The sequence below is a fragment of the Anabrus simplex genome, chromosome 4 (genome assembly GCF_040414725.1).
Source record: "Anabrus simplex isolate iqAnaSimp1 chromosome 4, ASM4041472v1, whole genome shotgun sequence".
NCBI classification, from domain to species: Eukaryota; Metazoa; Arthropoda; class Insecta; order Orthoptera; family Tettigoniidae; genus Anabrus; species Anabrus simplex.
In genome coordinates this window covers 429,157,825-429,169,911 of record NC_090268.1, presented here as the reverse complement: position 1 = coordinate 429,169,911, position 12,087 = coordinate 429,157,825, and the positions used below count along the sequence as shown (strand labels likewise).

At 37.4% G+C, this 12,087-nt stretch overlaps 1 protein-coding gene across 1 annotated transcript in view; it reads left to right on the top strand.

Moving 5' to 3' along the window:
• LOC137500510 (uncharacterized) overlaps positions 1 to 12,087 on the top strand; it is an 81,131-nt gene that overhangs the window by 61,424 nt on the left and 7,620 nt on the right. The window lies entirely within an intron of this gene.

The following is a 12,087-nucleotide window of genomic DNA, read 5'->3' as shown; positions in this document are numbered from 1 at the left end:
AAACGCTTCTCATTCCCATTAGCTTCCATATCTTCCACACATTTACCAATCACCCTTTCGTATCCTTCAGTTCTATTCCCAACTCTCACATTGAAATTGCCCATTAGCACTATTCTATCCTTGATGTTGACCCTCACCACGATGTCACTCAATGCGTCATAAAACTTGTCAACTTCATCCTAATCTGTACCCTCACGTGGTGAACACACGGAGACAATTCTAGTCCTAATTCCTCCAACTGACAAATCTACCCACATCATTTGCTCATTTTGCGTGCCTAACAGAGACTATGTTGCGTGCAATGGTATTCCTGATATAGACCTATCCCAGACTCTGCCCTTCCCTTTCTAACACCCGTCAAGTACACTTTATAATCTCCTATCTCTTCCTCGTTATCTCCCCTTACCCGAATTTCACTTACTCCTAGCACACCCAGATGCACCCTCTTTGCTGAATCAGCCAGTTCTACTTTCTTTTTTTTCCATAAGCCCCATTAATATTGATAGCTCCCCATCGAATTCCATTTCGTTCTTCAAGTTGTTTCCAAGGAGTCTCTCGCCTGTCAAAAGGGAGTGGGACTCCGTTACTCCCATAGGTCCGAGGCTTGCTTAAAATGTTCTGAGCTCGGTAAATTAATGAAGCTGGATGCTACCCTACGAGCACATAGTCCAAGTGAGGATCTCTCCTCTAACGGGTTATGGACCACCGGTGAATTGTATAGTCCTAGCCGCCTGAGCACAAGGAGGGCCATGACTCAGAATATGTCCGAGATGCCCACTCCCATTCCATAGCAACTGGTATCCGACTCTCAGGACCACTTACTAGGCCAGTCAGCCGTTGCCCATGGTTCACGAACTAGGACGTGACTACAGTAATCCACAAACGTGAACAATTTCAATAATATTAATATAATCTGACTCGCGTTCTGAAATTAAGCACTTGAAAGAAGTTGAATACAGTAGAGCATCACTACAATTGAACACGCAACTACACATTGCTTCTGGAAATATTAGTATACTGAGTCCAATGTCAAATAGAATCGAATTCGTAACACAGAATATCCACTCAGAAAATTGTATAGTTGTATAATTTTGCACTGTCGAATGTCACTGGAATCGACTTAGGAAGTAACACAAATAACGCGATACTTGGTAAAATAAAGTTTTGTCACTCGGTGACTGTTCATAAGTTTACTGAAATTCTTACAATTTTGAAGGTGATCACTTCAAAAACGAAAACATTCATCCAGTGAAATTAGTCTCGTTCACTTTAGTTAATCACAAATTATATCGTAACACAAATGGAGTTAAGTCTGTTTATAGGCTGTCCTTGGTTCGACTGCACGAATATTAAATACTGTTTACAGCAAGTTCAAATATACTGTTCGTAGCTAGGAACCTATGGGATGTCTTGGAAGTATATGAGATAATCTCCACTTCGCTAAAATACAAGTTCAGTGAAGCATTCAAAGTACTATCTCAATCGTCTATCACTAGAGAAATCCTAATCTCAACTAAAATGTTATACTTTGTCAAAATATTTCAACCACTCGATGAAAACTTAGATTTTAATGCACTCTTCGAAGTCTATCATTCGAAGAAATATTATGATCAATTTGAAATGTAAGCACTAAGTCGCTTAGCGAAATATTTCAATCACTTTGAAACGTAAACATTGGGTAGAAAATAATACAAGTCCCAGAAACACATAACTTGATTAAAAGAAATGATTTGTCATTTGGAAATCAATCCAAGTTAAATTACACTGTTCAAGTTCACGTAGAAAATTTTTATCACTCGCGAATTGACAACACTGAAAATTTATATGTCCGGTTCATGTTACCGTGGAGTTAAAGTTTTCTAAGTAATGTACCAGGAAAAGTTGTTGGGATAAGGAGCATGAGAAAGGTCTCAGGTAGTGATCGATTCTTAGGAGCCGGTACAGAGAAAGTAGTTCGCAGAGCGAAATAATAGATGTTATTTTGCAAAATTAAAATTAATTAAAATGAGTGGGCGCATTAACTTACTTACAATCTTGCATTGAAACTGAGAAATTAATTGTAAATATCTTCTGTCATGTTTATTCTTGAATACGTCAATCAAAATTTGAGTTCTGAAAATTCATGCAAGAAATTGAAACTGAAAAATGAAATTTTCTTCATGAAATTCGTGAACTAAATATCGTTTCATGTGTCTCTAAAATCATCTGGAAAAACACTTGTAGTCTTTATAGATTATTCTCATGTAAGGCCTACAGTCTTTTTAAATCGTCCACTGGTAATGTCTGCAGTCTTTTCTAAGTTATTCACTTCACAATATTATTTGAATGACTTTAAGATGAAATTACTTTAAAGCACCTAAAGTCTGTTTAAATTATCACATTAAATTAATTATAACTTGAAATTAATTGTCACTTGAAAGTAAATCGGCACTTGTAACACTTGTAGTTACAGTAGCACTTGAAAAGAATGACCTGAAAATAATAAAGTGCTTGTTCAGGAAGTTCGCAAATGTCTAGTGTTGTGAATGGTTTCAAATAATCACTGCCTTTAATAGTTTGAAAATCTAATGCTAAATGCACTCATATCACCTAAATGTTTATGACGCTGGAACTGGTGAATGCGGTTCTACGAACAGCATCTGGAACTCCATTGATGTCAGCACCACGTTGTACCACGTACCACATCCCACGTTGTACCACGTTTCATTTCCCTCGCTGTATCACGTACCATATCCCACGTCGAGTCAGGTGTTAAGTTAATATGGGGATTAAACACTCGGTCAAGATTTCTGGTGTCACTTAATAGTGAAGGCACACGAGAAAGTTCAATTGACGATTGATTGCGAGTGTTAAAAAATAGCACTATGTGGTTAAGTGAAAACTAGCAAGTCACTGGTAAATAGTACCCAGAATTGCACTTTGAATCACAGTCTATTACGTAACTTCAAAGCAACAATCATACTTAGATATAATTATGGCTTTTGAATGAATTAAATCACAGTCTGAAACATCTATGATTTTGAAACACACATCACATTTCGAAGTTTCCACAGTTTTTAAGCAGTCACACTTCTTAAGTAATACGAATTTTTGAAAACACTGGTCATATAATTCAGACTATTTACACAAGAGAATAATGTTTCTGGTATTCAGAACATGTTGTACTAGGTTCGAAATGAAAGCATAAGTTCAAAGCTTATCGGAATGTCGAGTGTTAGTTCAGTCCATGCCCTACACACGCAAGATGTATTTAACTGTTTCAGTTATTACTAACATAAATATTAAGGGGATATTAAGTATTATTTTACTTCACTTTGGTTAATATTTTATGGAAATGCCATGAACTGTCCTTATGGTTTACTAAGTTATTTGGTATCACTGTTCAAATATAAGTAATATTTGGGAGAATTGTCCCCACTCGGCTACGACAATTACTAAGTTCCGAGTTCTCGAAATATTCTAAGTTCTGATAAGTCACTATCCAATGTCGAACACTCGTTCTTGCACACGTTGAAATTTTACTTAGTTCGGAGAAGTCACCGAAAACATTAGAGTTCGACTTAGGACACGCTGGAATTTTCCAAGTCCGTAGCACTGCAGAAATTTTATAAATTATCGTAAATATTACATGCCGGATATTTTCTAAGTCCCTACCACTGCCGAAATTTTACAAGTTACCGAGAATAATAGAGCACCGGTACAACTTAATACACGCCGGATTTTTCTAAGTCCGTAGTACTGCAGAAATTTTATAAGTTACCGTCTTAATACACGCCGGATATTTCCAAGTTCGTAGCGCTGCAGAAACTTTATAAGTTCGACGACTAACTTCGTGTAACGCGACAGAGTTTCAGGTTCGACACCTGCACGCGGTGACCGTACAACCCGTCATAGTCAAGTTGTAGATTGCAACTTGTTGAGGCTCTTATATACTCGAAGCGAAGCTGGCTCTCTGCTTCTCGGGAATAATATATGTTTCCTTTACATCTTAATATCTTGGAAATCTGTAGGTCGATTTTCTTGAAACTTTGGCCAGTTTACTTTTAAAATAGGGCTTCACGATGGTATGCTCCAGTATGTAGGATGTTAAAAGGTTTGTTTTTTTCACCTATTCAATACATATAAATTTTATAAATTAGGAATTTATTGTAGATTCCACTTGAGACATGTTTCGCCCTTCATTGAGGGCATCATCAGTCAAAATATCACCTCAAGGTAAAAAATCAGGTAACTGGTTGGTAGTAGACATGTACAAATTAATACATATTATTAACAACATATAAAAATTAAGTATGGGAAAAATTTTCACAAAAGTGATGGTTGAACATGTAGGTTTAGATGAAAAGTCAGCACCAATGCCTAAAAATAACAAAGTAGAGTTCTGCAGTGGTGCTCTGGAGAAACAGTTGACGCAATCATATGAAAATAAAAAGTTTAAAAAATATTTACAATAAAACAATTAAGGGAGAAAAGGTGTAGTGTTTGGCATCAATGTTAGTAACCAAAAATTGATGTCAAAGGTTGGTAACTATACAGTATTTACATAGTTCAATTGAACAGTTGAGATAAAGTTTTTTAAAAATATTTACATTTAACATTCAGCGTAAATGTTTGTAATAAAAACTAATGTTAATGATTGGTAACTATATAGTAATTACATTATCTAATTGAAAGTTGAGAATTTACAATTATATACATATTTACACAAGAGCAGCTGGTGCGCAAGGATAAAAAATTTTAGTACCAAGTGCGTCCTGATGTTTTAGAGGTTGGAAGAAAGAATTAGCATTGACATTTCAGAAATATGTAGAGCAGATTATTTTAGTTAAAAATCACCGGGGGTAGGGGAAATTTTTATAGCCAAATGAGGTTATATAGGCATCAAGCTGAAAGTTTTCCAGTTGAAGCGCCGAGATCGGGACGGAGACTGGTCAGTGTGGCTGGAGATTCATGGGTAATCCGTGCGTTTGAACGACAACAATGGTGACAGTTAAAGTGGGTAATTGCTAATTAGGAAAAATGTTGTGGGTTGAAACTTCTGCTTATTCTTTTAGTTGACTTCAGTAGCATCGATTGTGATGTGGAGACATCGGTGTGAAATGCCGGTGAGACAAAATGATATTGTTCCGTGGAATGTATATATATTGTATTGTATATATGTATTGAATAGGTGAAAAAAACAAACCTTTTAACATCCTACATTCACTTGCAATGCTCCAGTATGTCGTAGCTAAAAGGGTTTAGCAGATATATAAAATGTTCCAGCACTTTCTAGACTGGTGAGTGGCAGCACGTGGAGATTACGTCATCCGGCTTGCTGCGACGTAGCGCTCTCTCTCACACTCACATAGCTTGCAGCTGCGTCTAAAACATTCGCTTTGCACGCTGACTTCATGTGCTAGCACCTTCATTTCGCAAATAAATTACGAATTAAGAATTCAATGTGCCAGGCCGTGGGCATTCCTGGCACAGTACGAAGAACTTCATCAAACACTTGATATTCGGCGAAACCGTAATTTTTGCGACGGATAATGCCACCAGCCTGACATCGAGATGTCATTATTTTACTTCTCCTCCTCCAAACGTTTTAGATGTGGCCTAAACGGCATGGAAATTTGTATCATACTAACTCTAAGTTTTCCTTGAATTTCTTCAGGTTTTATTTAGTTCATAACTTCTCTGGGGATAGCGCTCATATTATTTGATCGAACTTAAGGAAAGAAATGAACGTTGTATGTGCTGATCTCTACTCGGAGTCCTCGTACTACGATGCTCCGCCTCCTAACCAATTAGAGCTCCCTAGTTCCGGAGGCTAATCGTTGCTCAGGGCGAGCAGCCATTAAGCGATTGTTAATTGAAGAAGAGGCATCGTGTGTGTACTTGGTGTCTCGTGCAAGAGCACTTTCCAGCCTGTGAGATGGAGAACGGATAAATATTACACGTGAGAGGGTTCGCCTTCTACCCCTCAGGATTTGTGTTGTGTGTATTCATCATGGGAACGTCCACAAACTGTATGGATTATTTATTTAATTTAATCTGCATTCATACGTGAGTACAAAATGGCGCTGCGGCATCCATGAAACAAAACAAAGAAAAACTATTTGGCTAGGTGTCGTGTGTCTAAATCCTTATTGCGTTGGACTGGTCATTCTCGGCTAAATTTTAATGATCTGCTTTTCAAAAAAAACCTTTCGGGTTAGTTGTTATTGTAGTGCACATGGTTTGATCACGTGCTGTATGTGTTTTTAAAATCGTGTGATATTGTTGTGGGGTGAAAGTAAATTATGATCTAAATTGTTAAAAGAAAGGTAGATGCTAGAGTACTATTTCTTATACTGGTTTTCAGTTCACCCCAACTAGGTTGAGTTTCGAACCACTTAGTTCTAACCAAGGAAACTGTAGTTTTATTTCATTTCCCCGGTCTTGTTTTAATACTTTTCTTTTCTTTCTTGATCCTTTCGACCAAAATATGCTTTTCTCTTTCCTTTTCCGGGCTTCTGTTTCCGTGGTTACCTTTGGTTTTGCGTTGTTCATGGCGTTCGTGGGTTACTATGACAACGGTTGATGATGGTGATTGTTGATTATAAATAATCTGATGGTGGATGATGGTTTTTTCTGATTTCCCCTGGACTTACTATCTTGTGTGACGTTTCTATTTAATTGAATGATTTCTCCTTGCCATTATTTAATTTCTTGCTCGCGTTTGTGATTTTCAAAATTTATTTTCTGTTTTATTTACCTCCTGTGTGAAGTGTTGTCGTGATTATTCTACCTGGACTCCTGGTTATCCCTGCCCTTGGATAGAACTCGGTGGTTAAAGTCGTTTTATCTTCAAAAAATAGAATTGTTATAAACAAATATTATTTTAATTATCCTATTTTCTCTAGTATCATGGGGCCGCCATGCCATTAATTTAAGTTAGGATTAATTCATTTTCTTGTGCGGTGGTCGACCACAATTAATCACGTTAATTTTCTTTGGGTGTTATAACCTAATTTAATTTTAACTGTTTAATTTTCTATTTTCCTACGTGGACGTTTTCTGTTACCATTTTCAATCATTTTATTTATTTAATAAATTCTATTTACAATTTTTACGAAAGGATTGGTGTTATTCTTTTAGAAAGATAGCAATTCGATACCAGGTTCCTGCTTTTCTTTCCGCGGGTTTTTAAGATACACTCTTCCATCTATTAAGGTAAGTCTCCTTCTGGTTGGTTTTGGTGATGTTTGAGAGTGTCTGTTTACGCTTCCTGTTTATTATTTTCTTGACGAACTAGCTCTTTAGTACCTGTTAGTTTGTTTTGACCTTATTTTACTGCCGTTATCGTAGTTTTTTGGGAGGTTGATCTACGTAACGGGTCAAGCCGACCATCCTGTCTCGACTCTGGTACATGACTGACTTTGACCTGCTAACTGGCCCTCCTTTTATACAAGAATCGTGGGAATTTAAGTCATCATATCCTGTTGAATATTTCCCTTGTTTCTGGTCGGATTCTCTTCCATCTAGGTGAAAATGGGGAAATAAAATTGATTAACACGGTAATGCTTTGCTCTTAATTTTATCTTGACCCAAAAAGTTATTAGAATGGAAAGTTTCGAATGTTCTACCGGCTGACGTAATCCAACTGTGACAATATAAGGTGGGATGTGACGTCACACGTTCCACGTCGCACTCTGCCTGCTGCTCAGCCAGCTGTGCGCTAGCGCACGGCTCGTAGTTCGAGTTCAATTGGTGGGGACTCTGACTTGGACCAGCGTTGTACCAACTTTAATACAGAAATCATTCACTTATTAATGTGGCTTTAATATTGGTCTAATATGGTATTATATTATTGAATAATGCACAATAGCAGAAACATAGTACGCATATTATCCGCAAATTTTTCAATTTTTAACTTTTAATTTTATGAACTTTATGAAGTTGCGCAGTCATATTTTAAACTAAATCTGTCCTCGCATTGTTTTACATTACGCTGCAATCACAAGGTAACTAGAATATAAGGTAAGCTACTCCGGCGGTTGAAGCTTCCATTGGCTGGAGCGCTCTGACGTCACGCGGTGTGAACGATAGCGAGTAAGGAACATAGTCGCAGTACAGAAAGCCTGTGAATTCTCGTGCCTGTGAAACATCTTCTCAATCTTTCATCAAATAATAGTCTGGTTTAGTCCGATTCGATAAGTAACGGCACTTCCAATAGATTTAAAAACGTGAAAATGCGTTAAATTTCGTCACATGCTGAGCAGGTAGAACATCAACTATCAAATACATGACATATAATACGATAAGAAATAAAATATTGCCATGCAACTCAAAATAATTAATTTATTTCCTGATGAAGTAAATATTTAGATTAAATGGCATAGGAAAATATGCATCATATCGACATCCTTATGGGATTATATTAAATTATTAAAACGTACGTGTCAGGAGACTTAATTACTTGATGAACCAGCCCAAAGCTTAGCCTTCTTATTGGCATATTTTCTCAGTGCTAGCTCCTTACTCTTTGCATTAAAATGCCATATCCTAATAAATGTCCTGGTCCTTACGTAGAGACAATTTATTTTGTCATGGAATACTGGAAATTTTGACTTAATAATAGAAGTAAGAGTTTTCACTTTTTTGCATCTGAATACAGTCTTACCGTGAAACACACCAAATGAAATTTCGAAGTGGGCTATATTTTTTAACCACTCATGACTGGGATGTGTGAGGCCCCCTTTCGAAATAACCGAGATCAAGTAACAGGTCTCTTCTCGCACGACATTTTTGTCTCTTTCTTCGTATTTACTGTATATCGGATCACGGATACTGTATTATTTCACGACCTTCGAAATATATTCAGAAATATAAGTTATTAGCACATAATTATGTTAATGTTATTGGATTTTATGTCCGACTAACTATGTTTTTGAGCACCTTCACCACCGGACTGAAACAGGATCGAACCTGGCAAGTTGGGCTAAGAAGGCCAGCGATCTACCATTTGAGTTGCTACTCAGCCCGGCTATTAGCACATAACAATAATTATAGAAAATATGATTTTCATTCAGTCATTTATATCTGACACCTTTTTACCGTACGAGCTGTAATAATGGAGATATTCAAGAGTTTATTACAAAGTGTTTCAATAAGCAAGCATTGCCGACGAGGAAGTATTGTTATGCCATCACAGTAGCAAACTAACTGGCTATGATGGTTGTTGTCGTTGTTGTCTTTATAGTATGCGAAATAATAATAATGTTATTTGTGTTACGTCTCACTAACATTTACGGTTTTCTGAGACTCGAGGTGCCGTAATTTTGTCCCACGGGAGTTCTTTTACGTGCCGACAATTTATAGCGCCACACACGTTTCCATAATATGTTGACTGCATTTTAATCAGTACAGTGGTTCTACTTCAGATACTGACAACACGGACACTGTTCACGTAATGTACCACTATAAAATTACTATATATCTGTGATCCGATATACAGTAAATACGTAGAAAGAGATAAAAATATCGGTCGGTCGGTCACTTGCTTTCTTGGCTTACGCTGCGTGAACCATCAACGATAGACCCCAAGTGTAAGTGTACGAAATGTAGAGCATAGGATCCTCTACAAAAAAGTCCCAGATGGCACAAACCTATTTCCAACCGGCTGCCCTCTAGAAGCGATTTTATGCTACAGTCCGCGGAAAAAAATGTAGCTCCTTAAAATTAAATAAATATTTCGATATTATCCTCGAGTTTCACATCAAAATAAATTATTTGACCTCCTCCAGTATTTTATAAGGATTACAATAACCTTGTCAGGACATTATTTGCATGAATGGTTCAGAAGTTATGACCATTTTAGACTGTAGTGGTAATCCGTGTCAGCAGGACGGGTGACCGCTGTCTCATACCACATGACGTCACGCAGAAGGCGGGCAGGGAGAGAAACAAGTGAGCGCAATGCGGGAAGAGACCCCTGTGCTGCAATCATTTGATCTACTCACGGTCCCTATCTCCGCGTTCAACATTTGGCCAATTGTAGAGTGTGGTGTAAAATGCCTGAAAATTATCTGGAATGTACAATTCTAATTCGTTGATGTTAGAAATTTGTCCCGAACTTAGTGGCACACATGTGTTACATGCTTTTCCTGCGGGAAATGGAACTGAAGAGTTACAGTAAATACCAGGATGGAAAGTGTGCATGACAGTACTTTGGATAAATACCTTTCCAATCACAGTACCAGAAGTGTTACTTCTGTATTCATATTCAAAGAATTTGGACACCACAAATGACTACTTCTGATCCCTGGACACCTTACTACTGGGACTCCACGGATGGAGGATATTCTTTTCGTAAAATCTAGGCCACCAGTTTTTGAGTGAAAGAATATCGCTTAGTGAAATTACCTTCACTTGGAACTTATTAAAGTTTGAAGTTGCGTTTGCAATCATTTCAACAAATTGCTTGATATGGTACACTCTATCGAGTGAGCGAATTCTTCTCTTCACTACCGCGTATTCCATATCATAGGGTAAAAATGAATGTCCACTAACAGAAAAACGATTAATAGTGAAGAATTGCTCTGAGGATGCCAAAGCCAGGAAAAACCTTACGACGGTATGATTCCTATTTTGCCGTGTGCAACCATCTGAAAAGACATGCAAATATTTAATGCTTTTTGGGATATTGTTTGTCATGAAATCTAATAATAATGAACACAACACAATCGTTTTTTTTACTGTTCCTTCATGGTAAACGTAGAATTTTGAATCACCGTCTTCAGGTAGTGTATATTAAAGAAATTCACAGTACGTTGACGAACTTGAACTAGTATGGTTGGTAGGCATAGATTTTGCATGAAGTCAATAGCAATTCCTGATAATTCCTCATTATCAATGCATTTCTCTATAATTTCACTAATGCGAAAATAAATCTTAGCTGCCCGTCTCTTGTGCACGACGAGTTCTGCAGCAGCTACCCGTTTCACTGTGTCACTAAGCATTGTATTTTTCGTTTTAGTTAACAGTTCTTCACATTTGGCGCAGGTGCCCGAAACAGAGTGAAAATCTCTCGCTGAATTTTTTCATAAAATACTCGTATTTTTCAGCTATGTCGTCATATTTCACTTGAAAATGTTCACACATAGCTTTCACATTATGCTGTTCGTACAAATAATGACGTTCTCGATAGCCACAATGGGTTACTTTTTGAGGGTAATAGTAAATATGTTCAACAATAGCATTTATTTCTCAACCACTTTTCGCACTGCCTGAACGGTAGGTGTCTTGCCGAGTGCGGGTAGTTTGCTAATCTCATGTTCGTCACGCCACTTTTCCGGTATTACAATTCACAGAATACCTGAAATTTCGCTATCTAAGCCAGTTATTAAAATCATTTTCTCCTTTTAGCGAACGTCTTCTTTCAATACCTTCGACAGTAATCAGTCCTTGGAGATAACAGCTGTGAGCATTCTTTGAGCGCATTTCATAAAAATGAGCGAAGATCTCTATCCTTGTGTTTTCATTAATTTTCTTAAATGACCCGTCGAGAACATCTGAAAAGTGAGAAAAATATTCTATGTGAACTAGCAATGCCAGCATTTTTCTTATTACTAATCAACGCAAAAGTGTACATAAAATGTATAATGGTTAGAGTTACCTACTTGCAATCATCACCAATTTGTTTCTTCAGCACTATTTTCCCACTGAAGTTCTCGTGCTCCTGCCCTTTAGTACATAACCTTTTAATCTTCTCGTGTTGACATTCCACATTCCTCACTCCCTCCTTTCGTTTTAATGTCCAGCAATCTCGCATTGATTCATTAGAAGACATGTTGCACGATAATGAGCTAAATGCGGTTTACTCTCTTCGCCGCAGGAGAATCAGTGCGAGAGCTCTTTCTCACTTATTTAACTTCTACCAACACTGAGTATAGAAACAACACTTCTCCACGACAATTGCTCTTTCTGTGCTCACTTTGTAAATTATGCTGGTGCAAAACTCCGATATCGATTGCGGAACAAGTGCCATTTCACTTTACCAACCGATAGAGCTATCCTCACAGAACAGTGCCGCACCCTTAACTCAAAATCGACAATTTGTGG